The following is a 15305-nucleotide window of genomic DNA, read 5'->3' on the forward strand; positions in this document are numbered from 1 at the left end:
ACATTGAAAATGTCATAGGCTTCCAGGATTAAGACATAGACATTTTTGGAATTCACCACTCTTAGGGAAGAATCATATTAGCACATTAGCTTCTTAGCCAGGAGCCAGGAAACCCCAGTATCATGGTAGGTGTTAGTCCCTAGAAGTCAGTATGAAGTTGTGGTGTAGCTCATTGGACTGCTTAATCACAGGTCAGCAGTTCAAAACTATCAGATGCTCCTTGGGAGAAAGATGAGGCTTTCTACTCCTGTAAAGATTTGCAGTCGCAGAAACCCACACGGGCAGTTCTATCCTGGCCTACGGGGTTGCTATGAGTCAGAATCCACTTGATGGCAATGTGTTTGGGTTTGAGTTGATAGAAATCAGAGGAAACCTTAAATGGTCAGACAGAAAGTAGTAAATCAAGAAGAAAACAGATAAAGAGGCTGCCTTAGCTTTCTAGAGTCACCATCATGAAATAGCATAAAATGACTGACTTTAAAGAACAGAAATTAAATGTGTCCTGGTTCTGGAGGCTAGAAGTCCCAATTCAGAGCACTGGCTGGGCTATTCCCTCATTCTCTCACCACTCTCCTCTACTGTAAAGAAAAGAAAAGGCAGGTCTCTCTGTCTCTCTGCCTCTGCCTCTCCCTCTCCCTCTCCCTCTTCCCTCCCTTCCTCAGGAAGATTCTTCCTTGTTTCCGCTCTATGTGTTTCTTGGTATTACTTGGCTTGTGGAAGTATCCTCCTCTAATACTTTCTTTTTTGTCTGAGACTCAGTTCCACTTCTGTCCCCATTTTTAAATGAAATACCAATAATTGAATAATACATATTTTCCTATGTTATTCCCTTCACTGAAGAAACTATAACATCTCTAGAAAAACATACTATTTCCCCCACATGCTAGGTCACAACAACAGGTACAAGGATTAAGATTACAACATATCTTTTTGTGCAATAGAATTCATTCCATAAGAGAGACAGAGACCTTCTCAGGATGGGCCTCCAAAAACAAATACTGTGGAAGATACTTGGGGCAAAGGCAGAAGGCTCACAGGGAATACCTTCTTTTGTTGAAAAAGAAATGGCCAAACCCCCAAACTTAACATGATTGAAAAACGAGGGTCCTCTGGTTGAAAAGTGTGTATTTGAGGGCTAAGTAGGATTGGTACAATTAATGCACACCTAGCTACATTAAGCTTAATGAGCATACCTTATTAGCTACTAGAAAGAAAAGGCAGGCTACCTACAAAAGAAAGACCATTGGAAGGACAGCAAAGACTCATCAGAACAATAGATGCCAGAAGACAAGAGAACTTTATGATCACACTGGGGTAAAATTGTATGTCCAGATAAATTATTTGCTTAAAAAATAAAATACAGCTATTTCTTGAAATTGAAGGACAAAGAGAATTTTAATCCTAGAGACTGACTGGGGGTCAGGAGGCTTTTAAGAAAGAAATATAGTGGAGTAAAAAACAAGAATAGAATTCACATCACAATTAATTTTCTCGCTCCTCTTGAAAAAACAAAACGTCTGCTTAACAGTCAATCAGGTTTCCAGTATTTTCTTTCTACCTTTGGAAAGCAAGGGAAGTAAAGAAAAAAATCATATTGTACACCTATTTCTTAATAATATTTCAGGAAAAGTTGGAATAAATAAATTATTTAATTGTGGAAGTTGATTAAGTTCATAGTGGTACTTCATAATTGGCAACCTCTGAGGCTAATGCAGCCAGAGATCAATATAACAAATAGGAGAGACACCTTTCTTATTCCATAGAGAAGTTAAATATTTAAATAGGTGTACAGATGCTCTGTTGCTGCAATTTTCCAAGATTTTCTTTCATTTACAATTTTGCCTGGGGAAAATCTTCTCTTTTTTGTAGATCGAAGAATGGTGGTGATTTCAGAGGAGCTTGTGGGGAAAATAAATGCACAAAATTAGCAGTTGGTTGCGTTGAGAAATGTTATTATTTTGATATGAATGCATATGAAAGGCGATGGCATATCAGGGAATCCCAACATGATCTACTTCAAATTAAAAACCAAACAAACAAATTCACTTCCATGAAGGTCTTTCCAACTCCTAGCTACCCTATGAAGCAGAGTCGAACTGCCTCTTTGTGTGCTTATTAGTTTGGAAACCTTTTCACAAGTATGTAGCCTCATCGTTCTCCCTCTGAGTGGCTGGTCGGCTCAAAATGATGATCTTAGGGTCAGCAACCTAAAGTGTAACCAATTATGCCACCAGGGCTGTGAGCAGAGGGTATAGGGGTGGGGTGCTTCAAAAAGCTCAGGGAAAAATGGAATGAGAAGATAATGGGTTTTTTCCATGAGCCTTTGAAGTGCCCTTGTATTATAATGACAGGTACTTAGTGAACATTCAACAATTTTAGGTTAATCTAATAATAATTTTCTTGACCTTCCAGACTATTAAACTTATTTTAAGGATCAAGAATAATGGCTTATTGATTTGATTATTATTTAAATAATAACAAAATCATGCACACACATGCACATATATATCTATATATGTATGTATGTATATATAATGAAAAATAATAAAAGAGATAGCCATTCATGGACAATTGATGTTACAATGAATCAAATATTTATTGAAGCATGATCCAAGGGTTATCATTAACCCAATCCTGTAACAGCACCTTTGTGAGAGGGGGAGGACGATTTTCTAATCTATTGAAAACTTTGAAGTTCCATATAAACATAGAACGATGTGATTTTTTTAGTAGCTTTTCAATGGTGATTAGCGGCAACAATCTTGCATGATGTCTTACCCTCAAGTATTTGCAGAGATTAAATGAGTTCTCATTTGGGTCAAGAAATTTTGAGCCAGTCAATGTATATAATGTGGAAGGGACTTTTGAGACAAATTGCAGTTAGGATTAGACCTCGCTGATATTTTCAACTAGAAAGGTTGATAGCATTGAACACAATTTGTCAAAATTGAACATATTGCCAGTGAGACTAACGGTTGTGTGGCTCTTCAAGAACAAAAGATTTCAATTCTAAGAAAAAAGAAATAGAACTAGAGAAGCAAGAGGGTCTGAACACTAACACGCATGCGCCCCTAGATCACCCGGTTCAAAGAGCAATGATCGAATCCTTGGAATGGTCCTTGGAGACTACTGAAATTTACCTTGAGAAAATGCCTACTAGAGGTTTTTTGTCACTAAGCCTTGATAGCCACTTTAAATTCCTTCTGCTGTGATTTCTTTCCTTCTTTCTTAATCAAAACTGGGGAAGAAAATGTTGCTAGATAATGTAGAAATATATCTGCCCTCTTCACGTTTGCAGGTAAGTGCCTTATATTTTCTAGTTCGGCGAGACTCGCCCGTGGAGCTGTTTTCATTACAAGCTGTGGGATAGAGGCGTGACAGTGATGTAAGTGTGTAATATAAATCTTTTGGCCAGAGTTTGAAATGAATAAATTAAAATGTAGTGGAGATAGCTTTCTTTTCTCTTTATCTGGTCTTCTCTGTTTACAACTTAGTGTGAATATGATTTCGATCTCTGTTAGAGAAACTTAAAACCATACGGCTAGAACTTGACCCACCTGAGGTATAAACATATCAAAGCTCACCTTCAGAATGAGAAAACCGCTTTAAATTTCTAGCATGTTCATAGAAAATAGAAAATGAAGGAAAAGCTAGCGCTTTACTCCCAAGCCTAATTCTCCTCACTTTATCATGTTGTCTCAACACTCCACGGTAAGCAGGAAGTGTTGTTGTTGCTGTTGTTGTTAGGTGCCATCGAGCAGATTCTGACTCATGGCGACGCCAGGAACGACAGAAGGAAACACTGATGGCACCAGCACTACCCTCACAAGCATTCCTGGGCTCCCGGTGCAGCCACTCTTGTCGGTCCATCTCACTGAGGGGCTTCCTTGTTGTCACTGCCCTCCTCCTTTACCGAGCACCTTGTCTTTTCCCTATTGAATAGTGAGCCCTGGTGCCACAGTGGGCTCTGGGAATGGCAAAGTACGGAGTTTGAAAGCGGCAGCTGTGCCATGGACAAGGTGAGGTTTTCTACTCGCATCACAATGGTCGGTCACAGAAACTCACACAGGCAGTTCTGTTCTGCCCTATAGGCTCACTCAAAGTTGGGATTGTCTCAATGGCAGTTGAATTTGGTTTAAGGGTTTTTTTTTAATCCTTCTTGATAATATTGTAAGGTCTCTCTCTCCGGGTTAGATTCCAACCTCGGTCCTTGGTTCCACACGAGAAAGAATTCACGCCGAAGCCAGGCTCGTGATCCAAGTGAATTTAATGAGAGTTAAAAGACGCTTCAGGTTTTATATGGCACCCATAGGATTCCTTTGACCATGCGCCTGGCAGAGACTGCTCAGGGTCACGCAAAGATCTCTCTCCCAAGTTTCCCCTCTGAAACCAGACGATCAGACAAGACAAGACAAGCCCCTCTCCCTCTTGGTTCCTGCCTTGTCAAGGGTTCCCCGGGGAGGCGTGGCGAACGACCCCAGGTTGATCCCATTGGCTGAATTGCAATCACCTGGCCCAGGTGGGCTGCTCCAGGTTAACGCCCATCCGTACCCACGGGCGGGAAAATCCAGCTTTGTCCTATGCTGGCTCTCCTGGGCATGCGTCAATGGACTTCCCAATCCCTAGGCTAAGCTACCTAACAATATGTCCAAAGTACGTGAGATGAAGTGTCCCCATCCTGGTTTGTAAAGACTATTGTGCCAGTACTTCTTACAAGACATACTTTTTTGCATTTCTGGCCAGTAATAGTAATTTCAATATTCTTCACAAGCCCCATCATTCAAATGCACCGATTCTTCTTCAGTCTTCCTGACAATGAGAAGGATTTAGAAGGATTATTTTTCTTACACATTTTAATGACCCCAGATACACATGAAAAAAATGACAGGTGCCAATTTTTATATTTCATAATAGAAATCGGATTGTCTCAGTAGAAAAATCACAGTTCCCTAACCATTACTTATTGTTCTTGGTAGGTGTGGTGGAGCAGATTCCCATTCCTGGTAACCCCAAGTGTTCAGACCACAGCAGGTGGTTCAGGAAGCCACACACTCATGTTATACTACTATTTAAATATTAACCTTTTCCATAGTAACTTCTTCCCAGGAAAACCAATCAGCAGCTTTGAGCCAGGTTTCTACTATAGGGCTTGTTAGCTTGATAAGCCCAGGTCGAGTTAACACAGATATGTGAGCGCATTGAACTAATGGCTCTGTTTGATCTGTAATTTGGAAATGTGTGAAGGGACTTTGTTCTTTAGTGAAGACAGTCCAATGTCTCTGACTGTCATTGGGAGAATGTCAATAGAGACCCCACAGGACAGGTTCGAATTGCCCTTTGAGTTTTGAGACTGTAACTCTTTATGGGAGTAGGAAGCCCCTTCTTTCTCCCATGGTCCTTCTGTGTGCTTTCAGACTGCAGACCTTTCAGTGATCAGCCTAACCCATCACCACTAGTGCCACCAGAGCTCCTGGTTCCAATGTTATCAGCATAAACAGCAATGCAATGGCTGTTAGCTGTCCTTCAGACAGATGTATTATAAATAGAAGTATAAAAGATAAATGAGACAAGGTTTACAGATAATTTGAATTGAACTCTTAAAAAGTATAGCTGATCGCCACAGTTTTGGTTTAGAATGATTTTATAAACACATAATGAGAACATTCATTACCAAATGGTATTCTATTATTAAAAAGTGGCATATAATATGTGTATGTACATATGTTCATGCTCCTTAATTCCAAGTCTGCTCCTGAAACAAAAAGGGAAAGAAATTAAAAAACAAAAATACTTCTGATGCATAAAAGTTATAGTTATCAATCAACACAAAATGCTTTTTTAGAAAAAAGAAAAATTCCAGGCGCTTACATTTATTCTCTTAAAAGTGAGGTGGGGGTGGGTTTGAGGATTGCAAAACAGTTTTTAGCCCTTCTCCTGAAGTTTCGTTGGTGGCAGTACTGGGCAGAGAGAGTGTTGAACTGGGAGCCACCGGGTCTGCAGTTGAAACTCACAGGTAGTTCTGTGGTCCAAAGGTGAGGCTGTCTGCTCCTGTACATATCTACAGCCTTCAGAAGCCCCTCAAGGGATTTCTCCTTGCTTAGATCCACAATTAATGCTCATGGAAGCTGCAGGCAAGAGATCAAATGACATATTGCATTAAGCAAATCTGCTGCACAAGACCTCTTTAAAGTGTTGAAAACCATGGATATCACTCTGAGGATACCCAAGCCAGGGTATTTTCAATTGCCTCTAATGCATGTGAAAGTTGAACACTGAACAAGGAAGACATTTGTACTATGGTGCATGCTGGCAAAGAATCTTGAAAGGACCACGGGCTGCCAAAAGAACAAACACATCTGTATTAGAAAAAGTATAGCCAGAATACGCCTTAGAGGCAAGTCAAAGATAGGGAGACTTCCCTTCACATACTTCGGCTATGTTATCAAGAGAGGCCTGTCCCTGGAAGACATCATGCTTGATAAAGTAGGGGCCAGTAAGAAGAGGAAGACCTTGGACCAGATGGATTGACATGGTGGCTGCAACAATGGGCTCCGGCGTAACAAGAATTGTGAGGATGGTACAGGACCAGGCGGTGTTTCATTCTGTTATACACAAGGTCTCGGTGAGTCAGAATAGACTCCACGGCACCTCACAGCAACAGGCTGATTTAAGGAGCACTGGAAGCATAGGGGATTACACATCAGGCTGCTAACCAAAGTCCGTAGTTGGAAACCACCGGCAGCCCCACAGTAGAAAGCTGAGGCTCTCTGCTCCAGTAAAGATGCACAGTCTCAGAAACCACCAGGGGGCTTCTGCTCTGTCTTGAGGGTCCCTGAGTGAAAATCAACAGGATGGCAGGGAGAGGCTGAGTTAATACTGTTTCTACCTGAGATCACAGTCTGGAACAAGAAAGATAGAGGAGTGTCACAGAGTACCCTGCGCGGTATTCCAATCCTGTTCCACTTGAACATCCCCTGACAGAGGACTTGGAGCTCTGCATCGCACGGAATCACCTGGCTAACACCACAAAAGGTTGTGATAAGAGCGTCTGATCTTGTACTTGAATTGCTTTCCCGTACTTGTAGAAATGAGAGTAGGGGGCAAAAACATGAAAGAGGATCATCTCTCTCATTTGCCCTTTGTCCAAGGGATACATTTAAATGGTTTGTCTAAACAGAATTCTTTTTGAGGATGCTCTTAGAATGTACTTCATATTGCAAGGCTGATTCATAGCCACTAACTCCAAAATTAGACTTCACTTTAAGACAAGCATTATCTTATTACATGGGAGCTTTACTCCAAGGCCCTTTTATTTATTCTAGAATATATCAAAATAAATACAATCAGTTCCCTAGTGGTTACTGTTTATTGATTAACACTATCAAGAGACCCAAGGAACATTGAATATCAAGTGGAATATGTAGTTTATTGACAAATAGACCAAACCTTTTCTTATTCATCTAATAGATGTCTTTCTAGTCTCATTTTCAGAATCTTTAGATATGATTCCCCAATTTTATTCTCTTGTCTTTTTTCCTTCCCACATACAAAATATATAATCTTCTGAGATGCATAGATATAATTGCTATGTACTCTGTTTCATTTTAATAGCTGTTTTGAAAAGAGAATCAGTTGTTTTGAGTAGATAACAACTTATAATGTCAACATAGAATGGTGATCTTTCGAGTTTTCAATGCCAATATTTTGGTAGTGGATTGTCAGGCCTTTTTTCAAAAACACATCTCTGTGAACTCAAACCTTCAACCTTTTAAGTAACAATTTGGGCCACCTGGGCAGATAGAATGAACTCTGATTTGGGAGGGAAGGTCTTTGAAAGGAAAAGGATGAAAGAAGGGGCATTTCAAGCCAAATGATCTTGACACCTACAAGTGTGTCCCTTGTCCCTATAAGGCCACATGCTCTGTAATGCTTGCTTCAGAATGAAAGTCCCAGGAGGTCTTAGAGTTTAGTGATGCCTTTGGTTTGCTTGATTATTCGTTTATGCAGCAAATACTCATTGAGCCACTGTCTGCCAAAACTCCCTGCCATCGAGCTGATTTCCACCCGTTGTGTTCCTGTGGGGCAGAGTAGAAACGCTCCGTGTGTGTCCAAGGCTGTAACATTGACAGAAACAGAAAGTATCATCGCGTCGCTGGAGTGACTAATGGTTTCAAATTGCTGACCTTGCAGTTATAGCCCAGCACTTAACTTGCTAGGCCACCAGGGCCACTGTTGATTGTAAAATTAATTGTTAATTGTAAAATCTAGCAAGGTCCTTTCGTGCTGCCTTTTACCTTAAAGTAAAACAAGCTGAATGATGATTCTGTTCTTTGAGCTAAACATTTTTGCATCAGGATATTACAGGTTAAGACTTAGTTTGACACACCTTGTTTTGTTTCTTTTATTTGGAAGATGTTGCTTTTGTTTTTTTATTATTCTTAAATCAGTTCGAGACCAAGAGATTGTCTTCTCTTCAATGCACTTATTTTATTTTCAAGGCAGCTGCCATTTCTTATAGTCCCTATGCTCATGAATGAAATCTAGAGTATATAATCATTCAACTCAAATGTGTATTGAGTCACCCTAAAAGCTAGTCTGGGAAGTAAAACAATATTTATTATTGAAAGTTGAAAGTCTGTGGTGTTTCATGTAGTTTGCATTAGGTACTCTCCAACGTCATTTTTTGATTCATGGAGACCATCTCAATATGTAAGTAATTCATGTAGAATGAACAGCCCCAGCCATTACAATTTCTTCACTCTTAACTTCACAGGAGAATGGTATTTTCATTTTCCATTCAGAAATTCATGACACATTCATAGAGTATCATAGAAACAAACCCTTTTCCAAAATGACCCAATGTTTAAAATGGCTGCATTAACATATCCATGCAAGTTATTTCAAATGGCTTTCCAAGGGAATGTTCCCCTCAGAAAAGGGGTCCCTGGTCAAACAAGGTTGTGCAACACTACCTGCCCCTCCGCAACCCCTCCCCTCTTAGAAAGTTACAAGGTAGATTTTCTTATTAGGAAAAGTTTAAAGTATCATCCTTGACTTTATTTGATCCCTAATAGAACATAAAGTTTTTGAAACATTGTTCCTTAGTCTTTAGGGAATACTACCGCATGAGGTCACTATGAGGTCGCCTTGATTTGATAGCAACCTTTGCTCCTTTTATCACTCCTTCAGGTTGTGCCGACATGACAATTGGTTCCAGTGACACTCAAGCCGAAAAGTGTCCTCCTAAACTCCCCACTGCATCAGAGCACCAACAATAACCGAAAGGCACTCCAAAGTAGAACTGGAAAAGGATTTGCAAAGGCAAGCAGGAAATCAAATTGGCTTGCCCAGTTGGCCCAGTTCATGATAAAGCAATCACCCCAGTCTCAAGGTGCCTTTGCTCCTCTCTGCGCCCAACTCCAAGAAGCTTGCTGTAGAGAGTCAGTTCTCACTAAGTTCCATTCACATGGCTGTTTCTGGAGTAACCGAAACACTGAGTTTTGCGAAAGGGCTGCCTGTTTTGCATTGGTTTCATTTAAAGCCCCATTTGTCTTTCGTCACCCGCCCATCCCTAGTATTTCTCAGTAAAAGCAAGGTGATATCAGTAAAAGGGTTCTCGAAGTAAATCCTGTAACTATGATCATTTCAGAAATTGTAATGACAATTTTGGGTGGATGTATTAAGAGAATGATACTGCAAGACACTGACTTCTGCCTGGGCACTCCCTTTTCTTTTCCTAGGAACCAGGTAAGGTGGTATGTGCCAACTAGTTGACAAGCTAACGTACTTCTCTAGTGCTGCTAATGCAGAAATACCCAGAGTGGATGAGTTTAAACACAGAGAAACTTTCTCACACACTTTAGGCAGCTCGGTGTCCAAATTCTTAGTGCCAATTCCTGAGGAAGGCTTTCGTTGTCTGTGCTCTGGGTCAAGGTCTTTGTCTCTTTTCCACATCCATAGGCCGAGAGTTCCTTGGAGATATCTGTAGGTCTTAGCATCACAGCTTCACAGTGGACAAATCAGATCAGAAGGACACCCTCCAGTCCTAGCTCTTCTTTCTTTCTGCTTGTATGTCCCCACCTCTCTACTCTCTTCTTTCTCCTATCTCTTATAACATAAATATGTTTCTCCTTTTATCTCTTATAAAATAAAAAGGGGTTGAAGCCCACACCCGAGGAAAGTTCCCTTCCACAGGGTCTGGGCTGTGAGGGTTGTGACATCCCCACCTCAACCATTTTGTTGATTTATCACATCACGGGGATCATCACCTAATTGACATATGACACCATTGTGTAACTGTCAAGCTAGGAAGAATCATGGCCCCATCAAATTAACAGCAGGGGGTGGAGAGGCACAATTTAATCCATGACACTAGGAAAAAATACTCCCTGGTGAATACAATACATCTAAACCCGAAGGAATGTAAACACTTTGCATGGAAATCTCGTTCCACATTTTGAAGCTACCAGGCCACTCGGTGGGAGACAGATAGGACTTTCTACTGTCTTGAACAGTTATGGTCTTGGGCACCCACAGGAGCAGTTCTGCCCTGTCCAATTGGGTTGCCCTGAGTCAGGATTGAGTCATTGGCAGTGAGTTTGTCTTTGGGTTTGAATGGAAGTCTTAGCCTTGGGTTTCTTTGGATGATTCTTAACATGAAACATATCCCTTCATGCCAAGAGGACTTTGGAAGCTATGCTAATTGAGCTCCTTTCAGTAGTATTAGTTTCTGTGTGTGATACGACTCATTCAAGGCAGTTCTTAGCTTGGTAGATAGCTCTTTCAACCAGATATGGTTCACCTGAGAAAGGAGATTGCTCTCAGAGGGCTATATAGGCTGTCATTTACTTGGGTTGCTACAATGCATTTGGCTGCCCTGCTGCAAATCTGATTCCTGACCTAAGGGTATCCTTCTGAGTCTACTCATGACCTGTTATTGTCTCTGGAGTCTGAATGCTTAAACTTCGGAGGACTCCCTAGAGAACATTAAAGGACATGTCTATATTTTACTATGCTATATTTGTGATGTCTTTCTTGCTCCTTATGTCATCATTTATAAAAGCAAAAGAAAGATTAGAGAAGGGTTCCTCTAAGAGTGGCCTCAGATAACCAGTGGAATCATTTTGGGTATAGACTCCCACGTCCAACAATTCGATCAGAATCCCTGGGGCTGGGGCCTCAGAATCTACATTTTCCATAATCCCCTTTCCCTCTCCTGATGATACTTGGTCCCATAGCTAGACCAGCTGCTCTTTAGAGTCTTTTCTAATTCTAGCTTTCTGTAACCCTAAAATTCCAATGGTTGATTCCTCTCATTTTACATAATGCAATAATTCTTAATTCTTCAGAAGACAACCAAGGAAGGAGTAAGTAACTGGGAGTTCCAGAAATGGCAGCAGGGCTGTGGGATAGAATATTTTCAATTGTCAGGTTTAGGGAAACTCCCGTAATATTTTCCTATCAGTTCCTACCTCTTTCAGGGTCCTCTTGGCCTTTGATCCTTAGCAGTTTTAAGATGCCCAACTCCTTCAATGCCTGCCATATGATAATCCTGTTTTAACTGCTGAGTTCTCTTTTTCGTAACATGCTAGCACCATTTTTGCCATTGCACTGACGTGACGTCTGCTAGAAGGTCAAAGATTGTATTAGGCCTTACCAAACAAGTGAAAATCAATATGTTCACTCTCTTTAGGAGAATGAGTTTCATACATACTTGAGCTGAAAGCAAAATTCCCTTTGTTGTTCTGCTGAAGTCGTTAAGCCTTCCATTAGTCTAGGTTAAGTTTCTGGGGTTATGACTTTAATTTTGGTTTCTAGTATTGATTTATATTTCATAAAGGCTTTGTTTGTTATGAACAACTACTTTTTAAAAATCCTCAGCAAATTCTGCCACTGCAAGGGCATTGCTTTAGTTCAGAATGAGATGTATGTCTCCCTGGTTCCTTTCCATTTGCGGACTTTAATTATCAGTGAAATGGAAAATTGCTGTAAATGATGAAAGGTTATTAGATAGTAATTTCAGACCACCCAAACGTATGCCTTTATTTTAGGTTCTTGAACTTAAAAAAAAACCGAATGCAATACTATTTTCTTTATTTTATCACCATGTAATGGCAATTGCTTAAAAATTTTCAGATTTCTTTTGGGCATGTATCCCTGACATCCTTGTATTTTCAGTAGCGTTTTGTGCTCTGTAGATATTTTATGCACATTTTGTAAATGAGCCTACACATAGATATTGGGCGGAGGGTACTGTTATCAGACTCGAGATCAGTGGTTCTCGACCTGTGGGTCGCGACCCCTTTGGGGCTTGAATGACCCTTTCACAGGGGTTAGCTGATTGATAATAGTAGCAAAATGACAGTTATGAAGAAGCAACAAAAATAATTTTATGGTTGGTGGGTCACCACAACATGAAGAACTGTATTTAAAGGTCTCAGCATTAGGAAGGCTGAGAAACACTGCTCTAGACTGAAGTAAAGAGGATCACTTAGCTCTTCTCAGTCTCCTTCTGCAATCCACTTTGGCTCTACTCCTCATGCCCATTCAACTACACACAAATCTCAGATTCTTCAGGCTTTCTCCGGCTTCCTTATCCAGACCTAAGCTTTTAAGAGTTGTCATCCATGATGCAAATGTGTACTTCTCCTTCTCTAATAATTTTCCTTGTTATAATCCTACTCCTTCTCAGCAAACCTACGCCTACTTCCTACTCTGTAACCCGACTGATACCGCCTGTCCTGAGAGTGATCTGACAAATGAAAACATTCAACTGCTAGACTTCCCTGAACACGTTTATCCACATTGAAGCTCTTAAAAAATTATCATGGAAAAGTTCATTGTGATAATCTTTAATTTTTCCCCTTTTATTTCCCTTATGTAGGATTTTCCAATGGTGTGGCATAGGACAAAGGCAGTTATAGACAGGACTCTAGGAAGTGACCTCATTTTCTGCTTTCAAGTATTGCTGGTACAGATATATCCTGATTTGATCTGTTATTTACAAGATACTTAGAAGCTCCCTTTTTCACAAGAAGTAAGTGAGTGGAGGGGGAAATGGATAATCTCTCATGCCTTTTGACCAATGCTCCTCGATCTCAGCTGCACACCGGAATCAGCCAGGATGTTTCAAAATCCATTTATCCAAACCATGCCCCAAACCATCTATATAGCATGGAATTCAGGCTTCAAGATTTCATAAAAATTGCAGGTAGTGATTGTGAGGACCACCATTTTACAGAAGTCTACAGAGGACAAATCGGCCTATTAAAGACATAAGCCATGTGAGCAAAATTGTGCACAGTGGCGCCTATAGGAATCTGAGAGGAAGACAGCAGAGGATGAGCTCCAACAGAGTGTTGCACCATGGGAAAAGGGTTTGCTGGATGATTAAGAGGACAGGCTTCAGTGGCTTTCACCTGGGGTCCCAAGCATTTCAGTGCAGGAGCTGGAGTGAGTGGCTTACTCATGGGCTAGTTGCTTCGTTGATTGCATAGGGATACTGAGAGATACGTGAACTTTTCTCTTAAAGTTGTTGTTTGGATGACATAAAGTCATAATAATAAGCACTCTTCAGGAATGTAAGAAATATATTCTATGCATTTGTGCTATTTTACCACAACGACGAGTGTAGAACTACTGTAGTTCACTTGTCTTCTATGCATTAGGAAGTTGCGTTCCAATCTAAGGAGAGAAAAGGGAGATTAAACTAGCAAGATGAGACCCAACATGACCTGAGAAGCAAGGACCTTAATATCTTTCAACTATATTGGCAGCCCCATCCCCAAACCCCAAGAATTTCTTGGGATACTTTTTGTCTTGCTATTTCCCACTTATTGACCACCTTCTTTCCCCTCAAGCTTTATGAAAGGTCCAGATTACTGAAAGTGATACAAAAGATGTTTTGCCTAAGATTGTAGTCTTTTGGCCAAGATCAAGTGTAGTATCTCTTCTTATCAGGTTAATATCTGATACATCCTCTATCTGAGGACATTATGTTCAATGCAATTTTGCAAGCAGGAGTTGGACTAGGAGCTTGCTCCATCTGCTCCACGCATCAACCTGGCAATGCAGTGTTTGCAGGAATGGTGCAGCCCCTTAGGGGTCTCAAATTTAAAAAAAAAGATGAGAAAAGATAGTGATACACTAATATAGATGGATAAATTAGTAGCATTTCAGCTGAAGTTTACTACATGGCACACTACCCCAGAACATAGTGGCTCTAAGCAATACTACTTTATTTTGGACTCCTTATTCTTTCCGTTGGCAAGTGGACTGAACACAACTGGCTGGTTTTATGCCAATTACACCTGTGTCATCTGTGGATCTTCGGAAACCAAACCCTGTCCTGAGTTGATTCTGACTCATGTTGTTAGGTGCTGTCCATTCGGTTCTGGACAATGGATTGAAACACTATACCATCTAGGGCCATCCTCATAATCATTGTCATATTTGAGTCCATTGTAAATCTGTAAATCGTTGTGGGAGCAGAGAGCACTGTATATTGATGTGGGTTGGCAGCTGGGTTTGAACTGCTGACTATGCCCAATGTCTAAGGCATGAGCCACCAGAAGAGAACTTTATCTGGACGTTGGCTGTCTGCAGCTGAGCTGGTAGGGCTCATTGAGTGACGTGCAATGGAACTCTGGTGCAGTCGTTAGGTATTGGACTGTTAACCGCAAGGTCAGTAGTTCTCAACCACCATCCAGCTCTGAGAGAGAAAGACTCATTTTTCTACTCCTGTAAAAAGTTAGTTTCAGAAACTCCACAGAGGCAGTTGTACCCTGTTCTATATCATCACTGTGAGTCAGAATTGATTCAATGGCAGTGAGTTTGGTTTGGTTTGGTGTCTCATTACCTGTCAAGTTAGTCTGGGGCTTGTGAACAGCATAGCAGCTGTTTCCAAAAGTGGCAGGTGTGGAATAGTGGAAGCTGTTGATCAGAAGGATCAGCAGTGACATCACATCACTCCCACCCCCAACCCCCAACTTTTTTTTTTTGGTCAAAGGAAATCGCAGAACAGTCCAGCTTATATATAATGGGTAAGGAAATGGCTTTGATGGGAGTTCCTGCAAAGAACTGTGGCTATTTCTCCCACTGTCTTCTACAATAGCCTCTTAAAATCAAGCAGATGGGAGGAAATGAGGTCATGGCATTGAACATACAAAAGGCAGAATGGAGATAGGATTTGGAAATGATGGTGTGTCTGCGGTGAGGGATAGAAAAGCTTTAAGTGGAAGCAGAGGCCTCGATAATTATGAGAATTGAACTTTGATTAACTGAAATAGAAAAGCCAGAAGGCGAGG

The 15305-nt window shown here is 40.8% G+C and overlaps 1 protein-coding gene and 1 non-coding gene across 2 annotated transcripts in view; both read left to right on the forward strand.

The window, feature by feature from the left end:
• IL1RAPL1 (interleukin 1 receptor accessory protein like 1) overlaps window positions 1–15305 on the forward strand; it is a 756675-nt gene that overhangs the window by 315774 nt on the left and 425596 nt on the right. The window lies entirely within an intron of this gene.
• Window positions 13908–14098, forward strand: LOC142435146 (U2 spliceosomal RNA). The gene has a single exon (XR_012781276.1). It is a non-coding gene; the product is annotated as a U2 spliceosomal RNA (small nuclear RNA).

Source organism: Tenrec ecaudatus, chromosome X, assembly GCF_050624435.1.
Source record: "Tenrec ecaudatus isolate mTenEca1 chromosome X, mTenEca1.hap1, whole genome shotgun sequence".
Classification (NCBI taxonomy): Eukaryota; Metazoa; Chordata; class Mammalia; order Afrosoricida; family Tenrecidae; genus Tenrec; species Tenrec ecaudatus.